Source organism: Pipra filicauda, unplaced genomic scaffold, assembly GCF_003945595.2.
Source record: "Pipra filicauda isolate LSUMZ 115617 unplaced genomic scaffold, ASM394559v2 scaffold71_size5581439_pilon, whole genome shotgun sequence".
Classification (NCBI taxonomy): domain Eukaryota; kingdom Metazoa; phylum Chordata; class Aves; order Passeriformes; family Pipridae; genus Pipra; species Pipra filicauda.
The window spans coordinates 1451175-1474919 of record NW_024104887.1 but is presented as its reverse complement, the minus strand read 5'-3'; the positions used below and the strand labels follow the sequence as shown (position 1 = coordinate 1474919).

General features: G+C 46.8%; 1 protein-coding gene across 1 annotated transcript in view; it reads left to right on the top strand.

Moving 5' to 3' along the window:
* Positions 1–23745, top strand: part of LOC113991046 (MAM domain-containing glycosylphosphatidylinositol anchor protein 2-like) — a 189988-nt gene that overhangs the window by 23111 nt on the left and 143132 nt on the right. The gene's annotated exons all lie outside the window — the stretch shown is intronic.

The window sequence follows — 23745 nt, the reverse complement described above, 5'->3', positions numbered from 1 at the left end:
GGTTGCGGTGAAAAATATGGAGTGTTGGGATTGCAGTGAAAAATATGGAGGATTGAGGTAACAGCAGAAAATGTGGAATATTGGGATCACAGTGGAAAATATGGAGTGTTGGGATTGTGGTGAAAAATATGAAGTGTTGGGATTGCAGTGAAAAATATGGAGGATTGGGATCACAGTGGAAAATATGGAATATTGGGATCATAGTGGGAAATATGGATTGTGGTGAAAAGTAGGAAGTATTGGGACTGTGGTGAAAAATATGAAGTACTGGGATCACAGTGAAAAATATGGAGTATTGGGATTGCAGTGAAAAATATGGAGGATCAGGATTGTGATGAAAAATATGGAGGATTGGGATTGCGGTGAAAAATGTGAGTTATTGGGGTGCAGTGAAAAATATGGAGTATTGGGATTACAGTGAAAATTATGAAGTATTGGGATTGCGGTGAAAGTATGAGCTATTGTGTTGTGGTGAAAAATATGGAATGTTGGGTTGCAGTGAAAAATATGGGGTGTTGGGATTGCAGTGAAAAATGTGGAGTGTTGGGATTGCAGAGGAAAATATGGAGTGTTTGGACTGCAGTGGAAAATGTGGAGTGTTGGGATCACAGTGGAAAATACGGAATATTGGGATGATAGTGAAAAATATGGAATATTGGGATCACAGTGGAAACTTGGGCTAATCAATGGTTTTTAGGGTCAGTTTGGGGTTTACACCTCCTCACATCTCCATCCCTTCAACATCCCACGTTTGCTGAGCTGATCCCTTGAATTCTATTCCGTATTTCTGTTATTTTGATGAGTCCTGGGGCTTTTCTCTCTATCCTTTGTCAGCTCTTCAACACCTTCTTGGGGTCCCAGCCCAAGATTTTAGACCCAGACTTTTGGATTTTAGATTTTAATGCAGGGGCAGTTTAAATTGAATTCGGGCTGGAGACAATGGGAAACCTCGGGAATTCTCACTTCCTTGTTGGATTTCTTGTTTTGCTCAACTTCTGGTGTCCCAGTTCGAGCGGCTCGGGAGGAGTCCAGTTTTGGGCGGTTTTAGGGTGGATTTTTGGTGGCTTTGGGGGATATTTGTGGTGGGAAGGCTCGGGAAGGTCGACGAGGCTGCTCCTGCAGGGAAGTGGCTTTAAATAAATCACAATATTTTGGATAAGATGGAAGAAAATCGGGTGCGACTCGACCTGCTTGGAAATCAGAGGAGGATTTGTCACAGGGGGAAGGTCTAATGTGGAGTATTGGGATCCCGGTGGAAAAATGTGGAATATTGAGATCACAGTGAAAAACATGGAGTGTTGAGATCACAGTGGAAAATATGGAGGGTTGGGACCACAGTGGAAAATATGAGGGATTGGGATTGCAGTGAAAAATGTGGAATATTGGGATTGCAGTGAAAAATAGGAAGTATTGGGATTGTGGTGAAAAATATGGAGTCGTGAGATAGCAGTGGAAAATATGGAATATTGGGATAATAGTCGAAAATATGGAATATTGGGATAATAGTGAAAAATATGGAGTGTTGGGATTTTGGTGAAAAGTAGGAAGTATTGGGATTGTGGCAAAAAATATGGAGTATTGGGATTGTGATGAAAAATATGGAGTATTGGGATTGTGATGAAAAATATGGAATATTGGGATTGTTGAAAATTATGGAGTATTGGAATTGTGATGAAAAATATGGAGTATTGGGATTGTGATGAAAAATATGGAGTATTGGGATTGTGATGAAAAATATGGAATATTGGGATTGTGGTGAAAAATATGGAATATTGGGATTGTTGAAAATTATGGAGTATTGGGATTGTGGTGAAAAATATGAGTTATTGGGTTGCAGTGAAAAATATGGAGTATTGGGATTACAGGGGAAATGTGGAGTACTGGAATAGCAGTAAAAAATATGGAGTGTTGTGATTGCAGTGGAAATATGAGGTATTGGGATTGCAGTGAAGAATATGAAATATTGGGATTGTGATAAAAAATATGAAGTATTGGGATTGTGATTAAAAATATGAAGTATTGGGATTGCAGTGAAAAATATGGAGTATTGGGATCGCAGTGAAAAGTAGGAAGTATTGGGATTGTGGTGAAAATATGAGGGGTTGGGTTGTGGTGAAAAATATGGAATGTTGGGTTGCAGTGAAAAATAGGGAGTATTGAGATTGCAGTGAAAAATGTGGAGTGTTTGGATTGCAGTGGAAAATGTGGAGTGTTGGGATCACGGTGGAAAATATGGAAAATTGGGATCACAGTGAAAAATATGGAGTGTTGGGATTGTGGTGAAAAGTAGGAAGTATTGGGATTGTGGTGAAAAATATGGAGTGTTGGGATTGGAGTGAAAAATATGGAATATTGGGATTGCAGTGAAAAATATGGAGTGTTGGGATTGGAGTGAAAAATATGGAGTGTTGGAATTGCAGGGAAAATACAAGAGTATAGGGATTGTAGTGGAAAATATGGAGGATTGAGTTGCAGTGAAAAATATGAAGTGTTGGGATTGGAATGAAAAATGTGGAGTATTGGGATTGCAGGGAAAATATGGAGTATTGGGATCACAGTGAAAAATGTGGAGTGTTGGTATTGCAGTGGAAAATGTGGAATATTGGGATTGTGATGAAAAATATGAGGTATTGGGATTGCAGTGGAAAATATGAGGGATTGGGATTACAGTGAAGAATATGGAATATTGGGATTGTGAACAAAAATATGGAGCATTGGGATTGCAGTGAAAAATGTGGAGTATTGGGATTGGAGTGAAAAATGTGGAATATTGGGATTGCAGTGGAAAATATGAAATATTGTGATTGTGATAAAAAAATATGGAGTGTTGGGATCGCAGTGAAAAATATGGAATATTGGGATTGCAGTGCAGTTGGACACCAGGGCTGACAGAAAAAGGGGAAAGCCTTGAAAATCTCCTGCAATAAATGCACGAAAAGGAATTAAAATTAAATCAACTTTTTGTGCCTTGGTTCTGGAACTGGAATTCCCCAGTTGGTTTTTGGGGGGTTCTCTTGCCTGATGGGGGTGTTTGGCTTCATGATTTGCCTGAAAAAGCTGTAAAATACCAGAAAAGTGGGAAATCTTTTAGGGATAATCACAGAATGAGGTGGTAATTGCTAATGAATTGTAATTAATGACAATTAATGAATTGTAATGAATTTTAATGAGTCCGTGTGGGCCAAGCAGGGTTTGGAATGGAGGGATGGTTTCAAATTGAGAGAGGGAAGGGTTAGGTGGGATTTTGGGAAGGAATTCCCGGCTGGGAGGGCAGTGAGGGGCTGGGATGGAATTCCCAGAGAAGCTGTGGCTGCCCCTGGATCGCTGGAGGTGTCCAGGATTGGGATCCCTGGGCTGGTGGAAGGGGGTGGGACTGGATGATCCTTAAAATCCCTTCCAAGCCAAACCATCCCGTGATTCCATGATTCCATAAAAACCCTTCTCCCTCCCCTCAGCATCCCTGGATTAGACCCTCCCTAATTCCTGATTTTAGGCAGAGAAAATCAAAATATTAAAAAGTGATATTTCCGAGTAGCTTTGGGGAATTTTGTCCTTTTTTTAATGGGAATTTTGTCCTTTTTTTAACTGGAATTTTCTGCTTTAATTTCGATTAATTTCTATTTATTGAATATTTCCTCTGTCAATCCCATGTTGTGTGTCCATGGCAAGAACTCCGGGCAGGAATTTTGGGAGGGATTTGGAGTCTCTTTTGCTCAGAGACTCCAAAACAAAAAGAATCCAAAGCACTAAACCAACATTTTCAATCAAATTGTGGTTTGTTTGTTTTAGTGAACATTTATTTAGTGAAATTCCATAGAAAAAAACCCTTTTCCTCCAGGATTTAGTACCTGGGAGCTCACAAAAAACTCACAAAAATTGAAAATATTAAAAATTGATATTTCCAAGTAGTTTTAGGGAATTTTGTCCTTTTTTTTAATGGGAATTTTGTCCCTTTTTTAACTGGAATTTTCTGATTAATTTCGATTAATTTCTATTTATTGAATATTTTCTCTGTCAAACCCATGTCATGTGTCCATGGCAAGAACTCTGAGCTGGAATTTTGGGAGGGTTTGGATTCTCTTTGGCTCAGAGACTCCAAAACAAAAAGAATTTGAAAACCAAACCAACATTTTCTCTCAAATTGGGTTTTGTTTGTTTTCCTGAACTTTTATTTAGCGAAATTCCATAAAAAAAGGCAATTTTCTCCCCGAATTCGGTAACTGTCACAAACAAATCTGTGGGAAACAGATGATGTTCCTTTTGAAAGCAAAACTATCATTTTAGAGCAAGATGGAAACACTTTAAGTTTTTGGAGGAAACCCTTGACTGCGTTTTAAAATACCTATTTAAAAAATATATATTTAAAAATACATATTTGAAAAAAAATAAAAAAAATTTGAAAGCGTCTCGGCTTTTAAAGCTGAAGAATAAAAACCAAATCAAAGTTGTTTTCCATCTTAGGTTTGGATCAAGAGCCTAATGGAAAATTTCGGCCTCCAGGAAAATCCTGGAGCTCCGGGAATATCCTCCAGGAGCAGCATTTCCATCCAGCTCCATTTCGTCCTGCTGTTGGTTTTAGTGACTCCTGGAGGGGCAGAGGGAATTCTGCTGGAATTTTGGGAATGTGAGGGGGGTGGTGCTGCACCAACTCCGTCAAAAGCTCTCCTGGGTCGTGCTAAACCAGGCTGGGAATTCCTCAGATCCTTGAGCAATTCCAGAGCTGAGACAAACCTGGGAAAATCTGGGGGTTGGTGTCGAAATATGTGAAGGTGGGAAGTGTGGAGAGAAGGAAAATAAAAGGTGGTTCGGTGTTGCCAAAGTTCCTGTTCCATCGACAGCTGCTCTTGGAAAGATTCTTAGAGAATCCAGGGAGATTCTTATGGAATCAGGGAGTGGTTTGGGTTGGAAAGGACTTAAAACCCATCCATTCCAAACCCTGCCATGAGCAGGGACACCTTCCACCAGCCCAGGTTGCTCCAACCTTTCCTTGGACACTTCCAAGGATCCAGGGGCAGCCACAGCTTCTCTGGGAATTCTTTTCCAGGGTCTCCCCACCCTCCCAGACAAGAATTCCTTCCCAACATCCCACGTAAATCTACACTTTTCAGTTTAAAGCCATTCCCTGTGTCCTGTCCCTCCATCCCTTGTCCCAAATCCCTCTCCAGCTCTCCTGGAGCCCCTTTAAGCCCTGGAAGGGGCTCTCAGCTCTCCCTGGATTCATGGCAGGAATTCTGCCTCCTGAGCTAATTGTGGGACATTGGAACTGCAAATCTCCAGGCCGGGAGCGGCTGCAAATTCCTTCTGAATCTCCTCCAGAGCAGAACTGTTCCCAGAATCCTAAATTCATGGAATGGTTGGGTTAGGAGGGACCTTAAAGATCATCCAGTTCCAACAGGGACACCTTCCACCAGCCCAGGTTGCTCCAACTTGGCCTTGGACACTTCCAGGGATCCAGGGGCAGCCACAGCTTCTCTGGGAATTCTATTCCAGGACCTCCCCACCTTCCTAGCCAGGAATTCCTTCCCACTATCCCACCTAAATCCCCCCTTTTCCAACTCCAAGCCATTCCCTGTGTCCTGTCCCTCCATCCCTCGGAACTTCTCCCCTCATCTCCTCGGTTTCCTTTTTTTAGTTTCTTCTGGAAAGCTCTTAAATTAGGGATGATTTTTTTTTTAGCAGACAACTTTCTGTCCTTTATTTCCCGTGTCTCAGACGTGTTCTGCTCTCCCAGCTCTTCCTGACAATCCTCATTTCTCACACCAGGTTCAAACAAACACCCTCATTTCCCTGGGAATCGTATCCTCGCTGAGCCACCGGGAGAAGAAACCGCTTCAGAAATTCATCCCAGACTTGAACTCTTTGTTTCTTTTCTCTGGAAGTGCCTCTTTAAAAGTCCATCTCATCTTTCTTCTTTGAAGAAAAAAAGCTTTTATGCTTGACTCCTAGGAAATTTTTTTTTTTTCCTTGGCTTCTGGAGGACACTTTCTCCTTTTACAAGGAAGGAAAATAAGGTAGAAATGAAATATTTTCATTTAAAGAAGCAGATTTCCTGCAAGAAAGCTTTGGCTGCTCCTTCCCAGAGGACAATTTAGCATGTTTTAGGGAAAAAAAGTCCTAATTCTTTCACTGAAAATGTATTTTTGTATTCCTCTTGCTTTCCCACCTCCTCATGGACACAGGCTGCACAGCTGGAGGAGAAGAAGGTGGGGCAAAAGGTCAGGTTGATGTTGAAAGAATCCTGAATATAATGTGGAAGTCAGGGAGAGAGAAAGTTTTATCTGACGGATTTAGCACACAGAGAAGCTGAAGATTTTATTTTATTTCTTATATATTTTTATTGGGTGGTAGAAAGGAGACCCAGGCTGTGCAGAGAAAATCTCTCATTCCAGGATGAAAAGGTTGGTCTGGGATTTATGGGTAAACAACCATTCCCTTTGCTCAGAGATCCACTTAAATCTCGGTTTGCAGCTCCATTTCCAGGAAATATCCCTGGATTTTGGCTGCTCTTCCACTGGAGCAGCTTTGTGGCGAGGGGGAGGCAGTTGGGTCACAGAAACAAGTTTATCCCGTGCTGGGAATATTCCCTGGAGCAATTCCAGTCTCCTGTGTGACACAAGAGCAGTTCTAGGGGGGAAGAAGCTCCTGCAGCCCCAAGATCTTCCTCCCAGATCCCCGTTGATGTCCCTGGAGATGATGTGGAATATTTGTGGAGTTGTTTTATTATGTCTCAGTTCTCCTCCTGTGGAGTTCCCTTAATTCTTTCCCATCCAGGTTGAAATCCTGGAATCCCAAACCGGTTTGGGTTGGAAGAGACCTTAAAGATACATCATCCCACCCCCTGCCATGGGCAGGGACACCTTCCACTAGATCAGGGATCCCAACCTGGCCTTGGACACTTCCAGGGATCCAGGGGCAGCCACAGCTTCTCGGGGAATTCCATTCCAGCCCCTCCCCACCCTCCCAGCCAGGAATTCCTTCCCAATCTCCCATCTGTCCCTGCCCTCTGGCAGTGGGAAGCCATTCCCTGTGTCCTCTCACTCCAGTTCCTGGTGAAAAGTCCCTCTTCATCGGGAAGGTGAACTCAGAGCTGAAGCCCCTGTGCCAATGGAAAACAGCCCCAGGCTGCTTTTCCCAAGAAAACCTCGGGAGCAAAGAATGATGGGGGAAAGTGGGAAAAATGGGATGTAAGGCCTTTTTTTTTTTTTTTTGTATCTATTTTGGTGTCCACTTTGGGAAACCTTCCACCAGCCCAGGTTGCTCCAACCTGGCCTTGGACACTTCCAGGGATCCAGGGGCAGCCACAGCTTCTCTAGGAATTTTATTCCAGGGCCTCCCCACCCTCCCAGCCAGGAATTCCTTCCCACTATCCCATCTCTCCCTGCCCTCTGGCAGTGGGAAGCCATTCCCTGTGTCCTGTCCCTCCATCCCTTGTCCCCAGTCCCTCTCCAGCTCTCCTGGAGCCCCTTTAGGCCCTGCCAGGGGCTCTCAGCTCTCCCTGGAGCCTTCTCTTCTCCAGGGGAACCCCCCCAGCTCTCCCAGCCTGGCTCCAGAGGGGCTCCAGCCCTTGGAGCAGCTCCAGGATCTCCTCTGGACTCTCTCCAGCAGCTCCACGTCCTTCCTGCAGAGCAGAATTGATGGGATATCAAAGATACAGCACTGGGAATGAGGGGAGGAATTACCTGGACCTTCCAGCTGCTCCTCCCATTGCTCCATGTCCTTCTCAGCCTTCCCCAGTTTAGTGCAATCCTAAAAAACTGGATTTGGACTGGCTGGGATGAGCAGGAGCTGCTGTTTCCTCCTGGAGGGCTGTTTTTGCCCCAGTGAGATAATTCCATGCTCTTTTTGAGGGATAAGGACCCTCAGACTCCCTCACGCTCCTTTGCTGGTTTGTGGTCAGCTCTGCCTGTCACCAGGAAGGAAAAAATGTGGGGAATTTTATATGGAAAAATATTTAAATGTGGGTTCTTTGCCCTCCTTCTCCTGGAGGAATTAATGTATAAATCCACAGAGAGGATTTAAAGCATTTTATGGGGTGTTTGTACATCAAACACTGGTGGTAAAAACTAAACTGGGGCTTTCTGGTGAGTCCTAAAGAAACAATTCCCACCTCTCAGCCTTCCACCATCCTATATATTCCAGTTTCCCTTGCAGGAGAGTATTAAAGAAGTCTCTTCTTAGCTTTCCCATCTCTCAGGACATTCTCTATATCTTTTCATCTTTTTTCTTCTTTTTTTCTCCTGGAAAAGAATTTGGCTGAGGGTTGAAGAGCCTGTTTTTCACTAGTTTATTCCTGATTTTCATACAGTTGTTACACATTTGAATAGGGAGGTTTTTGCTTCCCTTGAATGGGGAAAAGTCACAGATTTTAAAGCACAGGCACAACTTCTGTAATATCCCATTTTATTGTTGCTGCTGGAATGGTTTGGAAGTGAACCTTCATCCTCACCACTCTTTTATTCCCTAATTTTTGTCTCCTTGGCCTTAATCCCCCACATTTTCTGGCACATGTTTTCTTTGCAGATGTTTCTGCAATGAAGATGTGATTCAGATCTCGAAAATCCAGTTGAGCTGCTTCATTATTTCGTGTTTGCCACGCCGAGTCGAGTCTTTATTGCTCTGACATTTTTAATTCCCATCTCTGGGATCTCCCAATATTCACTGATATGTTATATTTTTTTTTTTTTTTTTGGGAAGCTTTCATTCATCAGAGCATCAGTGATGTGCTGAAATCCTCCTTCACGGGGCTGCACGAGGGAGCAGAAATAATGAATGCAAACTTAAAGGGGAAAATTAAAAAAAAAAAAAAAGCAATAAAACATTGGCATGGAAGGAAAGCAAATATATTCATCTTTCCTCACTTCGTTTTTTGCATGATACAGGATAAAAAAGACAATTTAAAATGAGATCTTGTGCAGATGGAAAGTGTTTCAAAGCTTCCCTATATCGATAATTTTGATTTTGCAGCGGGAGAGAGATGCAGGTTCGTTAGAGGGTTCCTCATTATTCCTTCTCTGAGGTGGAATTTGGGAATTTAAAACATGAAAAGCTGGGGAAAAGGCTGTGCTTGGGGTTCACTGGAAGTGTCCAAGGCCAGGTTGGAGCAAGCTGGGCTAGTGGGAGGTGTCCCTGCCCATGGCAGGGGGTGGAACAAGATGAGCTGTAAGGTCCCTTCCAACCCAACTCATTCCATAATTCCCTGATTTTATGCATCCAGGACAGGTCAGGATGGGAAGAACCAAGGCTTGGGAATGCCCTGGAGCTGCACAAGGCTCAGAGAACTTGGAGTGTGTGAGGATTTGTCTCCATCAATGCCCAGATTGATCCCAGAATGGGTTGGGTGGGAAGGAAATTTAAAAGTCCTCTAATTCCAACTCTTTCCCACGGGCAGGGACACCTCCCACCATTCCAGGTTGCTCCAACCTGGCCTTGGACACTTCCAGGGATCCATATTCAAATGTGTACCAACTGTATGAAAAGTGGGAATAAAGCAGTGAAAAACAGGCTCTTCAACCCTCAACTAAACTCTTTTCCAGGAGAAAAAATAATAAAAATAAAAATATACAGAAAATCTCCCTAAATGGAGACAAGCACTGAAATGGGGAAAGAAAAACACAAAAACAACCCCAAAACCCCAAAAGACAAATCTTTACAAAAGGCTTCTCCTCTTGTAAGCCCGAGGCAAAACCCTTTTTTGGGATAATAAAAGGGGCAGCTCAGTGATTTCTCTTTGCTCTCTGAAAAGCAGCAGAGCTCCTGAAATTCGGCAGCGCTCCCGCTCTTGGTGTAAAATCAGGGAATTGTGGAATGGGTTGGGTGGGAAGGGACCTTAAAGATCATCCAGTGCCACCCCTGCCATGGGCAGGGACACCTTCCACTAGCCCAGGTTGTTCCAACCTGACCTTGGACACTTCCAGGGATCCAGGGGCAGCCACAGCTTCTCTGGGAATTCTATTCCAGCCCCTCCCCACCCTCCCAGCCAGGAATTCCTTCCCAATATCCCACCTAATTCTTTGGCTGGACAGTTGGATCACAGGGATCTGTGGCCTGAGGAGGTCCAAGGTGGCAGCAGAGGAAATGTTTGGGAAGCTGGAGAGCAGGGAATGGTGTCCCACAAACTGATCTGAGGCTCATGAGCAGTTTGGGGTGGAAGAGCTTCCCAGTCTGTGTGGGCACATCATCCGGGAGGGAAGGGGAAAATGCCCAGACTGGATGTGGGAACAGCTGGGAGAGCTGGGGGGGTTCCCCTGGAGAAGAGAAGGCTCCAGGGAGAGCTGAGAGCCCCTGGCAGGGCCTAAAGGGGCTCCAGGAGAGCTGGAGAGGGACTGGGGACAAGGCCTGGAGGGACAGGACACAGGGAATGGCTTCCCACTGCCAGAGGGCAGGGAGAGATGGGAGATTGGGAAGGAATTCCTGGCTGGGAGGGTGGGGAGGGGCTGGACTGGAATTCCCAGAGAAGCTGGTGTGGAGATCAGTGGAGATCTGAACATATGTAAGGACACAGATCTGCTGGGATGGGTCCAGAGGAGGCTCCAGGATGGTCAGAGGGTGGAGCAGCTCTGCTGGGAGGGAAGGCTGGGAGAGCTGGGATTGTTCAGCCTGGAGAGGAGAAGCTTTGGGGTGACCTGATTGTGGCCTTCCAGGACCTGAAGGATCTACAGGAAAGATGGAGAGAGACTGTGGACAAGGGATGGAGGGACAGGACACAGGGAATGGCTTCAAACTAGTTTAGATGGGATCTTGGGAAGGAATTCCTGGCTGGGAGGGTGGGGAGGCCCTGGGATAGAATTCCCAGAGAAGCTGTGGCTGCCCCTGGATCCCTGGAAGTGTCCAAGGCCAGGTTGGAGCAACCTGGGCTGGTGGAAGGTGTCCCTGCCCATCTCAGGTAGCTGGAACTTGATCTTCAAAGTCCCTTCCAACCCAAACCATTCCAAAGAATTCAGTTACTTCCAATCCTGCCCAAAAATAACCCCGGGAGAAGAGAAACAGAAAGATTTAGAATTTGGAAACTCAACCAGACGAATCACTTCAGTGCTTTACAGGAAGGCAACAACAAAAAAAAAAATCCCCATAATTTTCTTTTTGGGTTGATCAAATTCTGAAGAGTCAACTCTTTAAATTAAAGTGAAGTCCTGGGTGTTGCTATAGAGTTAATATTTATTAATCAAAATGAAAATAATTTCAGAAATCTGTTTTCCACTGAGGTTTCTGCCACCATCAGGTTCAACCTGGGCAAGTGGAATTTGTCCCTGCCCATGGCAGGGGTGGCACTGCATGAATTTTAAGGTCCCTTCCCACCCAACCCATTCCATAATTCCCTGATTTTACGCAGAGAGCGGGAGCGCTGCCGAATTTCGGGAGCTCTGCAGCTTTTCAGAGAGCAAAGAGAAATCACTGAGCTGCCCCTTTTATTATCCCAAAAAAGGGTTTTGCCTCGGGCTTACAAGAGGAGAAGCCTTTTGTAAAGATTTGTCTTTTGGGGTTTTGGGGTTGTTTTTGTGTTTTTCTTTCCCCATTTCAGTGCTTGTCTCCGTTTCGGGAGATTTTCTGTATCTTTTCATCTTTTTTCTTCTTTTTTGTTTTTTTTCTCCTGGAAAAGAATTTGGTTGAGGGTTGAAGAGCCTGTTTTTCACTGGTTTATTCCTGCTTTTCGTACAGTTGGTACACATTTGAATATGGAGGTTTTTACTTCTTCTAAATGAGAAAAAGTCACATTATTTGGAGTTTGGTGCTGCTTTTTGTGGAGGTTTTAATCCCTTTGAGTTGTTCTGAAGTGAGTTTTGCTCACCAGAGTTGAACCAAACCCTTCCCCTCAACAAAAACAAGACTATAAGTGGTGTAAATATATTTTATAATATAATATAATATAATATAATATAATATAATATAATATAATATAATATAATATAATATAATATAATATATTTTATACCATCCTGTTTCCATCTAAATTCAGATTTTCACTCTTACCCATAATTCAGAAATGGAGTTTTAAATACCTGGGGGTCCTGATTTCACTGAATGAATGAGGAAGTTCATGGTGGAACCATCAAATCACAGAAAAGAACCTTAAAACCAACCCCCTATAATGGACAGGGAAACTTCCAGTGGGGTGGAAAAACAAAAGCAAGGAATGATGGGAATGAGAGAGGCAGCTCTGCCATCAATTATTCATGGAATTTTGGAGCAGCTCCTGTAATTTCAAGACGTTTTTTACACCCCCAGAAAACAACTGTTCAGTCTGAATTAACCAGCTTTGAAATGCCTGATAAATGTTCCCTGCTTTTTTTATTCTGATTTTCTGCATTTTTATTTTCCACGAGGAAAATCTTTGGTGTGAGCAACAGGAAAAAAACCTGATGTTGTTGGTGGTGATGGAAAGTCGGATTTTTTTTTTATGTGTGTTCTGAATTGAGAAAATGCTTTGTGAATTCCAGAATTCCTGGTCTGTGCTACATTTTCCATGGATTTTTTTCTCCAGGTTTGTTTGAATTCAGTTCAGAAAGTTGTGGGTTTAAAGAAGGGTTTGATGTGTGGAGAGGTTTTGGAATGGATTCTCCTTTTGGGAAAGGAGCTTATTCCAGTCTGAACCCCTCCTGCTTCCATGGTGGAACATCCCTGGGGGGATCCAAGCAGAGGAACTGCTGGTGCCTTTGTTTTTCATTTAATTTTTAAAATGTCATTTATTTTATTTCACTTTTTTATTTATTAATTTTATTTATTTTAATTTGACACATCAGACTTTCAGCTCTGTATCCAACCCCCTGAACTCCCCAGCCAGGGAGAAGAACCTAAAAATGTGTTTTTTCTCCTCCTAAACTTCATTTTTACCCCTTGTTGCTGCTTTTTTTTTCCAGTCAGCTCTAGACAATGGTCTGTTGTGACTTTACAGATCACAATTAAAGGTTTAAATTTTAAAACCAGTTGGGAACTTGAACTGGGAATGTTGGGAATGATCCCAGAGCTTGCTGCTGCCCCAGGAACAGCACTGGGGCTCCTGGGCTGGGTTTGATTTGAGTCCCAGAGAGAAAAGGAGGAAAATTATGGGGTTTTTTTCCATGTAGTTGCCTTCACATTCCGTGGATTTGTGCTGGATTGAGTTTGTTTCCTAAAACTTTATTGGCAAAGAGACCTTGGAGCCCCTTCCAGGCTCTAAAGAGACTCCAGGAGAGCTGGGGAGGGACTGGGGACAAGGGATGGAGGGACAGGACACAGGGAATGGCTTCAGACTCATTTAGATGGGATATTGGGAAGGAATTCCTGGCTGGGAGGGTGGGGAGGCCCTGGAATAGAATTCCCAGAGAAGCTGTGGTTTCCCTTGGATCCCTGGAAGTGTCCAAGGCCAGGTTGGAGCAACCTGGGACAGTGGAAGGTGTCCCTGCCCATGGCAGGGAGTGGAATTGGATGGGCTTTGAGGTCCCTTCCCACCCAAATTCTGGGATTCCATGATCCTATGGAATCTGGAGAACAGGATCCTGGAGCGATCCATGATTTCCTCGTGCTGTGACACCAAGGAATGTTCCAGGTGCTCGTGGCAGACCCACCACTCGGGAACCACCTCCAGGTTTTTAGAGCTCCTTCCAAAGCCACCATTCCTCATCCCAACTCACCTTTTCCCAGCCACATCCCTGTTTTTCCCAGGGCTGGATTTCCCCCTTTCTCTGGTTTAAATCTCCTTTGAAAATGCAGCTGCTTTTTCAGGACTTGGCACCTTCTGCTGGCCCTGGAATGCTGATGGATTGCCTAAAACAGCCCGGGATTTTTCTGCAGTGGGAATTGGGTCTGCAGAGTCCCTAATGGCATATTCCAGAGTTCTGATGGAATTTCAAATAGCCTTTCCAGCATCAGGCCTTCCCAAAATCTGCATTTTCCAGTGAAAGAGGAGCCTGGATTCCTCCTGATCTGCAGTTTTCAGGGAATCTCTTCAGGCTCCTTCCATCCTTTTTTCCCTGCCCTCGATTTTTCCTTCGTCACCCCATGGAGCAGCAATGAGTTGCTGCAGCACAGGAGCATCCCTGTGGAAATTCCAGGGAAGAGGAGGAGGAAGAAGAGTTGGAAACCTCATTCCATGCAGTTCCTTATGGAAAATTGAAGCTGGAAGCTGCTGGAAACCCCCCTTTCCCTGTGGGTATCCTGCCCTGCACTCCTGTCCAAGTGCACTCTGTTTGGGAAAAAAAATCTTTATATGGAATCGTAAAATTCCTCTCCTTGGAATAAAGGAGAATCAGGGCAAAGCAGCTGTGGGGGAATTTCTAATGCAGATTTTTCAGGATAAAGAAATTCCTGTGTTGTTCCCATTCCCAAGTATCATTATTAGTAAAAATACATTTAAATAAGCTGTAACATTCCCTCCTGTGATGCCCTAAAATACTGGGAGTTGGGAATTCAGAGCAAGCCATGGCTTCTGCTGGAATATAAGAGCATGTGAAGTGTTAGATTTGAGTGTACCCAGTTTTCTCTGGCTCCTGGAGACTCTGGATCAGGGAAAACCCAAAATGCTGTGTGTTTAGCTGGGCTTGGAAAGAGCTGGTGTGTCAAATCATGGAATCATGGAATTGTTACGGTTGGAAAAGACTTTTCCATCATCCAATCCAAACAGGAACCCACCTTTAAATGGAATTTTGTAGCTTCTTCATGGCCCACCAGGCTGGGAAGGGCTGTGGGGAGGCAGCTTTGGGATCTGGAACAGGTTGGAAAAGTGAGACGTGTTGGGATAACGGGGCAGGATCTGCCAGGGAAAATTTCTTTTCCCTGCAAAGGAAAACAGGCAGCAGGGAGGATCTGGATGGGCTGGAACCTCCTCGTGCCTCCTTTGGAAAGCAGGAATATGGCACTGGGAAGGAGGAATTCCATAAGGAATTGAAGTGGTGCTGCCTGGGCTGGGCAGTGCTGGATTGTCCCTTGGAGAAGGTGTGAATCCATGGAAAAGCTCAGAGGAGTGACAGGTGAACAGGAAAAGTTTCTGCTGCGGGAGAAAGCAGGGAAATGATCCATGAGGATTGTTCCTGGAAAAGGCCAGGAAGGCTGCAGGGAATAGGAGCCTTCAGAGGGAGAATTTTGTCCTGAAGGAGAAACCAGGAATTGGCTTAAATAGCAGGAGGGAGCTGGGTCAGGAAAGCAGGAAAAGCTGTCGGATTCTGGAGATGGGCAGATGCTGAAGCAGGAGCTCCAGGGAGAATCCAGGGCTGGGAATTCCATGGGCACAGGCTGGGGGAGCACTGCTTGGTGCTGGCAGTGCCAGAGCTTCCAAAGGGCCTTTCTGTCCCTTTTCCCATCATTCTGCACCCAGACTCCATCCCGGATCAGGGCTGGGATTTGATTTCCTATCAAAACTGTCACAGCCTGAAGTGGCACTTCATAAAATCCTGGAATGGTTTGGGTTGGAAGGGATCTTAAAGCCCATCCCATTCCACCCCCTGCCATGGGCAGGGACACCTCCCACTATCCCAGGTTGCTCCAACCTGGCCTTGGACACTTCCAATGATCCAGGGGCAGCATTCACTAAAACTGCAGCTCCAGGGAGTCTCAGCTAAACTCGGGAACTATTTGGGATGTGTGTGTGTGAAATGCTAACGAGTCCCTTTTGAAAGCAGCAAATGCCAAGCAGCTCCAAGGCCATTATTTGCTTTATCTTTGCATAAATTCCTCAATGCTGAGAGGAATCTTGGACGTGTTATTTAAGCTTTGGACTCAAATTCCCAAATCCTTACACTGCTCATTTGTTGATTATGTTCCTGATGGATCCAGGAGATCTCCTGAAGGCACTTAAAAGGGAGTTGGACCCAGTGTGGTGATGGAAAGGCACAGCCCCAAGGGTGGGAATTTTGGGGTGGGAAGGCAGCAAAGAGAAAACCTGGAGGCAAAGGTCAAAGGGAGGGAGGAGCTGGAGCAGATCAGAGACACCCTCAAGTCATCCCTCCCTTCCACAGCTCCACCCATTGATCCCAAACCTAAAAACAGTGGGAAAGACAAAAAATCCTAAATGTCATTTTTTGGGAGGACTGACACGAGAGAGAGAGGAGAAAAAAAAAAAGGAAAATATTCCTTTCTTTCTCCTCCCAGATTTCCACCTGCAGCCTCAAATCCCACAGGGTGTCACAGAGGAATCCCTGGGAATGTTCCAGGCCGGGTTGGATGGGGTTTGGAGCAACCTGGGATAGTGGAAGGTGAGAACTTTTGGTCCCATCCTGAAATAACTGATTAATATCCAGTGACAATCCCACTGGTGAAAATTAAGCCATGGAGATTAAATAAACACCCAGGGCTGGAAATGCAGAATTCCTGTCAGGCTGAAATTTTTATTTTCGTGTCAAGCTCGTTTTCTGATGATGTTTAATTAGCCCTGACATCAGTGTTTTTGAATTAAAGAAAAAAAATAATTAATTATTTCCACAATTAATTACAGGGAATTAATTCCATGGCTTCACCTGGCTGTGGATGCTGATTTTTTTTTTTCTCCCTGACAGAACTCCAGGAAAAATGCCATAAGTTTATTGGAATGCCTTTTATGCCATTCCTGGCCTAAATTAAAGCTGTTTTTAACAGGAGGTAATAGCTGTGGTTAGATCAGATGAGGTTCAAGATAATTGATGCTCTAAATATCCCTGGAGCAGAAAGATAGATCCTATTAATGGCTGGAAAATTCACTTTGTTTGTAGGGATCTGAATGGAGCAGGAACAGAACTAGGCCTGGATTGAGTTTAAGGCTTAATGTGGAGCTCGGGTTTGTTCCCAACTGGAATGGGGCTCTCCTGCCAAGCTGGGAACTTCCCTGGAATGTGGTTGGTTTTGAAGGCGACTTCTCCCAAAGGAGAGGAGGGTTTGCTGCAGGTCTGGAGGGGTTTGGTGTGGGAGGGCTCGTTAGAGAACCACAAATGGAGAATCACAGAATCGTTGAGGTTGGAAAAGACCTCCAAGGTCATCAAGCTCAGCCTGTGATTGAATCCCCCCACACCCCCAAACCATGGCCAACATCTGCTCATTGTTTGGTCACCTCCAGGGCTGGGCACTCCAAACCTCCCTGGGCAGCCCCTGCCAAGGCCTCACCACCCTTTCCAGGAGGAAATTCCTCCTCCTGTCCCACCTGAGCCTCCCCTGGCACAGCTGGAGGCCGTTCCCTCTCCTCCTGTCCCTTGTTCCCTGGGAGCAGAGCCCGACCCCCCCCGGCTCCCCCCTCCTGTCAGGGGGTTGCAGAGCCAGAAGGTCCCCCCTGAAGCTCCCAAATATCCATCCTTCACTTGATCCCCCTTATCTGAGGGGCAGAAGGTGCAGGGAAGGTGCAGCTCTGGGACTTGGCACCTGCAGGGCACCGGGAGAACTGCAGGAGGCACCTCAGCAAACATGGAATGCCGGGATGGTTTGGGTTGGAAGGGACCTTAAAGCCCATCAGGTGCCACCCCTGCCATGGGCAGGGACACCTTCCACTAGATCAGGGATCCCAACCTGGCCTTGGACACTTCCAGGGATCCAGGGGCAGCCACAACTTCTCTGGGAATTCCATCCCATCCCCTCCCCACCCTCCCAGGGAAGGATCTCAGGATCCTCCACCTGCAGGATTCCACCTTATTTTGGGTAATTAGAGGAGCAGAATTAAGGAAACTTCGATTCTGATGGGGTTTTCTCCATCCTCTCTTCATCTCCACCCCCTTTCCCTCTCCCTGAGTCTCTTCTCTGCTGAGAGCACCCATGGGTGCCCAGCTAAGCCAAACTTTGCTCCAGTTTTCCCACTTTTCCCACTTCTTCCTTTTTTTTTGTGTGTGTGTTTAAAATCGCTCTCACCAGTTTTGCAGCAAGTGCTGGAGGTTAATGATCTTTGGGATCTCCATCCCAACTTCAATTCTCTTCCAAGAAGCTCTTTTGAGCAGTTTTTTTTGGGAAGGGAGGTTTGGATAATGGCAAACCAAATGCCATTATCCAAGGAAGCAAACCTTGGCTGCTGCTTGGGATTTACAAGCGATTTCTTGATTTTTAAAAGGGTTTTTTTTACAGGCTTTTGGGTCGGATTTTTGGCTGATGGGGGCGGAATTTTTGGGAAGCATCGGGATGGAGAGAAGCAAGACGTGGTTTGGACGAGCCCCTAAGGCTCCTTTCCAAAGTGGACGGGATTTGAGGCTCCTGGAATTTTAGGCTGGCTGGGGAATTTCTTGGAATCAGCAGAAAGACTTCCCTTGTCTGGGCACTAAATATTCTGGGCAGGTTCATTTTCCTCTTTGCCACAGTTTGTGTTGGATTTGTCATCTTCATTTGCCTCTAAGGAGTTTCTTCCACAGCCTCCTTTTTTTTTCATCATCCACTCACTGTTATTTATATCCTTTGCTCCTGGAATTCTTTTTATTCCTCTGCCCCTAAAATGTGTATTTTCTATTCTTTTGGAGCAAAATGCTGCCTTCTTTAGGAGCAGAGATTGTCAGACACTGTGGAGGTTCCCACACTGGCATTTTTTTAATGGCAAAGAATTTAAGGCTGGAAAAGAAATGGGAGTCTTGGAAGGGCAGAAGGGAGGAAACCTGGCATTTTGTGTTATCATGGAATTCCAGGATGGTTTGGGTTGGAAGGGATCTTAAAGCTCATCCAAACCACCCCCTGCCATAGGCAGGGACACCTCCCACCATCCCAGGTTGTTCCTGGAGTTATTTATCTGTTATATGGGAAGAAATTATCAAATATATATATATTATTCTCTATTAAAATGCTTTTATTCTCATTTTAGAGCATTTTAAGTTCAGGAGAAGGGTGTGAGAGAGCAGTGGGGCCTTTACCAGCAGCCTCTGCTCTCAAGGCATCACTATTTGCACTCAATATATCCAGAATTTAGTTTTTCACAGGGATTTTAAACTTCGTGAGGAGCGTCTGGAAAAATTCTGCTGAAACCATTAAGTGGAGATGGATTTACTCTGGAAATCCACTTTCCTAATTCAGTAATTCCACCAAATTAAGTTTCTTTTCTTCAAAAAAAGTGAAGGAAGGAGCATTAATTAGGTTTGGGATTCTGCAACCCATAATTAGTTATTTAACATGTTAAAAAGCCCTGTTTGGAACAATTATTCCTGCGTTTCAGGTGGGCTTTAATATTTGTGCCCCTCTCTCCTGGATTGGTTGGGAAAGCATTTTTCCACAGCATAATCCAGAAAAAGCTGCAGCCCTTGGCTTGGCCAGGGGCACTCCCTGCTGGGCCAGGAACTGGCTGATGGTCGGGCCCGGGGAGTGGTGGGGATGGAGCTGCATCCAGGTGGGATCCATCACCAGTGGTGTCCCCAGGGATCAGTGCTGGGCCCAGTCCTGTTTAATGTCTTTACTGATGATCTGGATGAGGGGATGGAGTCCATCATCAGCAAATGTGCAGATGACACCAAGCTGGGGGGAGTGTCCATCAGCTGGAAGGCAGGAGGGCTCTGCAGAGGGACCTGGCCAGGCTGGATCCATGGGCTGATTCCAAGGGGATGAGGTTCCAGCAGGCCAAGGGCCGGGTCCTGCCCTTTGGCCACAACAACCCCCGGCAGCTCCAGGCTGGGCCAGAGGGGCTGGAGAGCAGCCAGGCAGGAAGGGAGCTGGGAGTGGGGATGGACAGGGAGCTGAACAGGAGCCCCAGTGTGCCCAGGGGGACAAGAGGGCCAATGGATCCTGGCCTGGCTCAGGAACAGGGTGGCCAACAGGGCCAGGGAAGGGATTCCTGCCCTGGACTCAGCGCTGGGGAGGCCACCCCTGGAGTGCTGTGTCCAGTTCTGGGCCCTCAGCTCAGGAAGGCCCTGGAGGGGCTGGAGCAGGGCCAGAGGAGAGCAACGAGGCTGGGGAAGGGACTGGAGCACAAGTGCTGGGAGGAGAGGCTGAGGGAGCTGGGGGGGCTCAGCCTGGAGAAGAGGAGGCTCAGGGGAGACCTCCTCACTCTCTGCAACTCCCTGCCAGGAGGGGGGAGCCGGGGGGGGTTGGTCTCTTTTCCCAGGCAACTCTCAGCAAGACAAGAGGGCTGGGTCTGCAGCTGGGCCAGGGGAGGGGGAGGTTGGAGAGCAGGAAGAATTTCTTTGCAGAGAGGGTGCTGAGCCCTTGGAATGGGCTGCCCAGGGAAGGGGGGGATTCTCCGTCCCTGGAGGTGTTTAAGGACAGACTGGATGTGGCATCAGTGCCATGGGCTGGGAACCACGGCGGGGTTGGATCAAGGGTTGGACTGGATGATCTCGGAGGTCCCTTCCAACCCAGCTGATTCCGGGATTCTATGATTCTTGCTTTTATTATGTAAAAAATAGGCAGAAATTAATAAACCCAAGGTTAACTGGTCAAAAAAAGCCCCAAACCAATCCCTGCAGTGTCAGAGTGGATTTAACCCTTTTATCCCTTTTTTTCTTCCCCCTTTTTGTTGCTGCTCGTGGTCCCTCAGGATTTTCCACGGTGCTGTGCGAATCCGGAGTGTTCTCTGGAACATTCCGATGGCCCTGGAATGAGAAGATGGCTCCATTTCTTGATTCAAGTGCTCTTGATTTAATGATAACTCTCTGGAATTCTTTAATCAGCTCTGATTACAAATTCTCTCCCAGAATTTCACCTTCCAATGGACCACGACATGGTTTGACCTCCTTTATATCTCTGAGGTTTTTTTTGGGGGGCTGCCTTTTTTTTTTGTGCTGCTCTTCTTATAATTCAATGAAATCTCTTGTATTTAATTAAAAATCCTCTGATGGTGGTTTGAAGAGGTGAGGAACCCTCTGTTCTTTTATTCACAACTTCCTTTCTAAAAAAATAACTCTGTTTCTTCCCCATTTAGAAGTGGGGTTTCTTCCTTTTGTTGCTCTTGAAAATTCTAAATTTAAATTTTAAATTTAAATTTTTTAATTTATTGGCCAAAACAGCTCTTTTGTACCTGAAGCCTTTAATAAATTTATTATTCCCTCTCCTTGTTTGAGGAATTACATATGTCGTGCCCTTTCTGCCTTTCTCTGCAAACCCACGTCCTGGGTGCTTTTCCCAGTGTTTAAGTGCTTTCCTGGTGCTTTTTCCTTTGCTCTTTTAATTTCTTAATGTTCTTTAGGAAGTGATTCCAGGGATTCCCTCAGTCCAGGGAGTGCTCAGGGCTCCGTGGGGGGATCTCAGACCATCCCAGTCCCAGCCTGGTGCTGGTGATTCCTGTTAGGAGTTCATGGATGAGCTTCATCCTGGGGAAGAAGCTGATTTTATTCTTGGGAAAATCCACTGAATTGTCTTCATCTGTGCCATGTCCACATGGAATTGTGGCATGGAATTGTGGAACAGTTGGGTTGGAAAGGACCTTAAAGCCCATCCAGTGCCACCCCTGCCATGGGCAGGGACACCTTCCACCAGCCAAGGTTGCTCCAACCTGGCCTGGGACACTTCCAGGGATCCAGGGGCAGCCACAGCTTCTCTGGGAATTCTATTCCAGGGCCTCCCCACTCTCCCAGCCAGGAATTCCTTCCCAATATCCCACCTAAATTTCCCCTTTTCCAGCTCAAAGCCACTCCTGTCCCTCTGTCCATTGTCCACAGTCTCTCTCCACTTTTCCTGTAGATCCTTCAGGTCCTGGAAGGCCACAATTAGGACATTCCAAAGCTTCTCTTCTCCAGGCTGAACAATCCCAGCTCTCCCAGCCTTTCCTCCCAGCAGAGCTGCTCCATCCTCTGATCATCTCCATGGCCTCCTCTGGACCCATCCCAGCAGATCTGTGTCCTTACATATGTTCAGATCTCCATCAATCTCCACACCAGCTTCTCTGGGAATTCCATTCCAGCCCCTCCCCACCCTCCCAGCCAGCAATTCCTTCCCAATCTCCCATCTGTCCCTGCCCTCTGGCAGTGGGAAGCCATTCCCTGTGTCCTGTCCCTCCATGCCTTGTCCCCAGTCCCTCTCCAGCTCTCCTGGAGCCCCTTTAGGCCCTGCCAGGGGCTCTCAGCTCTCCCTGGAGCCTTCTCTTCTCCAGGTGAACCCCCCCAGCTCTCCCAGCCTGGCTCCAGAGGGGCTCCAGCCCTTGGAGCATCCCATGGCTCCTCTGGACTCTCTCCAGCAGCTCCACGTCCTCCCTGTGCTGTTCCCAGGGCTGGAGCAGCTCTGCAGGGGGGTCTCACCTGCGGGGGCAGAGGGGCAGGATCCCCCCTCCCCTCCTGCCCCAGCTGGGTTTCTGGGCTGTCAGGGCACATTTCCAGCTCATGTCCAGCTTCTCACCCACCAACACCCCCAATCCTTCTCCTCAGGGCCGTTCCCATCCCTATGGAAAGGGAGGATTTCAGCAGGTGGGGTTGTTTTATCTCAGTGCTGCACTCGCAAAACCCTCCGAGCCACTGCTCTCAGGGGACTCCAGCGCTAACCCAGCCTCCTAAACAATTGGAATTAGCTCAGGTTGGTGTCCTGGGATAAAGAAACCCCTCTGGCAGGGCTGTGCCCTCCTCCTGATGCCATTGGGATGTTCTCCTGCGAGCAGCTTCCAACGAGGTGTGTTCCCAACCTCATTAAAAGAGCCGAGCAAACCTTTTCCCCGTAAAACCGCCGAGCGTTCCTTACATTTCCCCGCTTGGATTCTTTGTCGATCCACTGCGGGCAGCAATCAGCCGGAGCCTGGCAGGGTGTTGTTGGGTATTGTTGGCTGCCGAGGTCGTTCGGGCTGTCCTTTTGTGTGGGAGTGTGTTAACAGCCTCCCGGCAGGGCTTTGATCTCCTCCAAACGCTATCGGAGATCAATGGGAGCTCCTCGGGGGGTCTCCCGGGGTCGCGCTCTCAGCGGTGGGAACAAGGAGGGAACGCGCTCGCTTCCCTTTAGGATGTGCCTTTGGAAGCGCTGCTTGTTTTGTCTGCGCAGCACCGCGGGGGCACAATAAACCTCTTTTCAAGAGAGGCAAAGGAGCTGATGTTGGAGCTCCACGGCACTTGGCTTCCCGATTTCCAGCTTTTTGGAGCCGTTGTGCCTCCACTGTAACGGGCAGAGGGCGGGACAGCTCGTTATCCTTTCCACGGGAATGCGGGAAATGGATATATGGAATTACTGTTATTCTTTAGGTCACATATAAAACATCTGAAACCCACCTTGCCAGAGAAGATGGGGCTGCCCCTGGATCCCTGGAAGTGTCCAAGGCCAGGCTGGACAGGGCTTGGAGCAACCTGGGATGGTGGAAGGTGTCGGGTTGGAACTGGATGGGCTTTAATGTCCCCTCCAACACAAATCATTCCATGATTCTGGGAATTATAGAGGGTCTGTCCTATGAGGAGCTGAGGGAGCTGGGGGGGCTCATCCTGGAGCAAAGGAGGCTCAGGGGGGACCTTCTGGCTCTGCAACCCCCTGACAGGAGGGGGGAGCCAGGGGGGGTCGGGCTCTGCTGCCAGGGAACAAGGGACAGGAGGAGAGGGAACGGCCTCCAGCTGTGCCAGGGGAGGCTCAGGTGGGACATCAGGAGAGATTTCTTCATGGAAAGGGTGGTGAGGCCTTGGCAGGGGCTGCCCAGGGAGGTTTGGAGTGCCCAGCCCTGGAGGTGTCCCAGGAAGGCCTGGCCATGGCACTCAGTGACAAGGTGGGCATCGGGCACAGGGGGGATTTCATGATCTTGGAGCTCTTTTCCAGCCTCAATGATCCTGGGATGAAAACTTGTGCTGGGTTAAGGAGATTCTGGTAGGGAAAAGGACGTGAAGAATGTTGTATTTTGTGTTTCAGAATAACTCAGGGGCTGTCAGACTCAGCTCTGTGATGGAGCCCTTTCGTCGGTTCCCAGATGTTTGTTTATTATTATCCCGCCTTCCAAGCAGTCTCCTGCTTGGAATG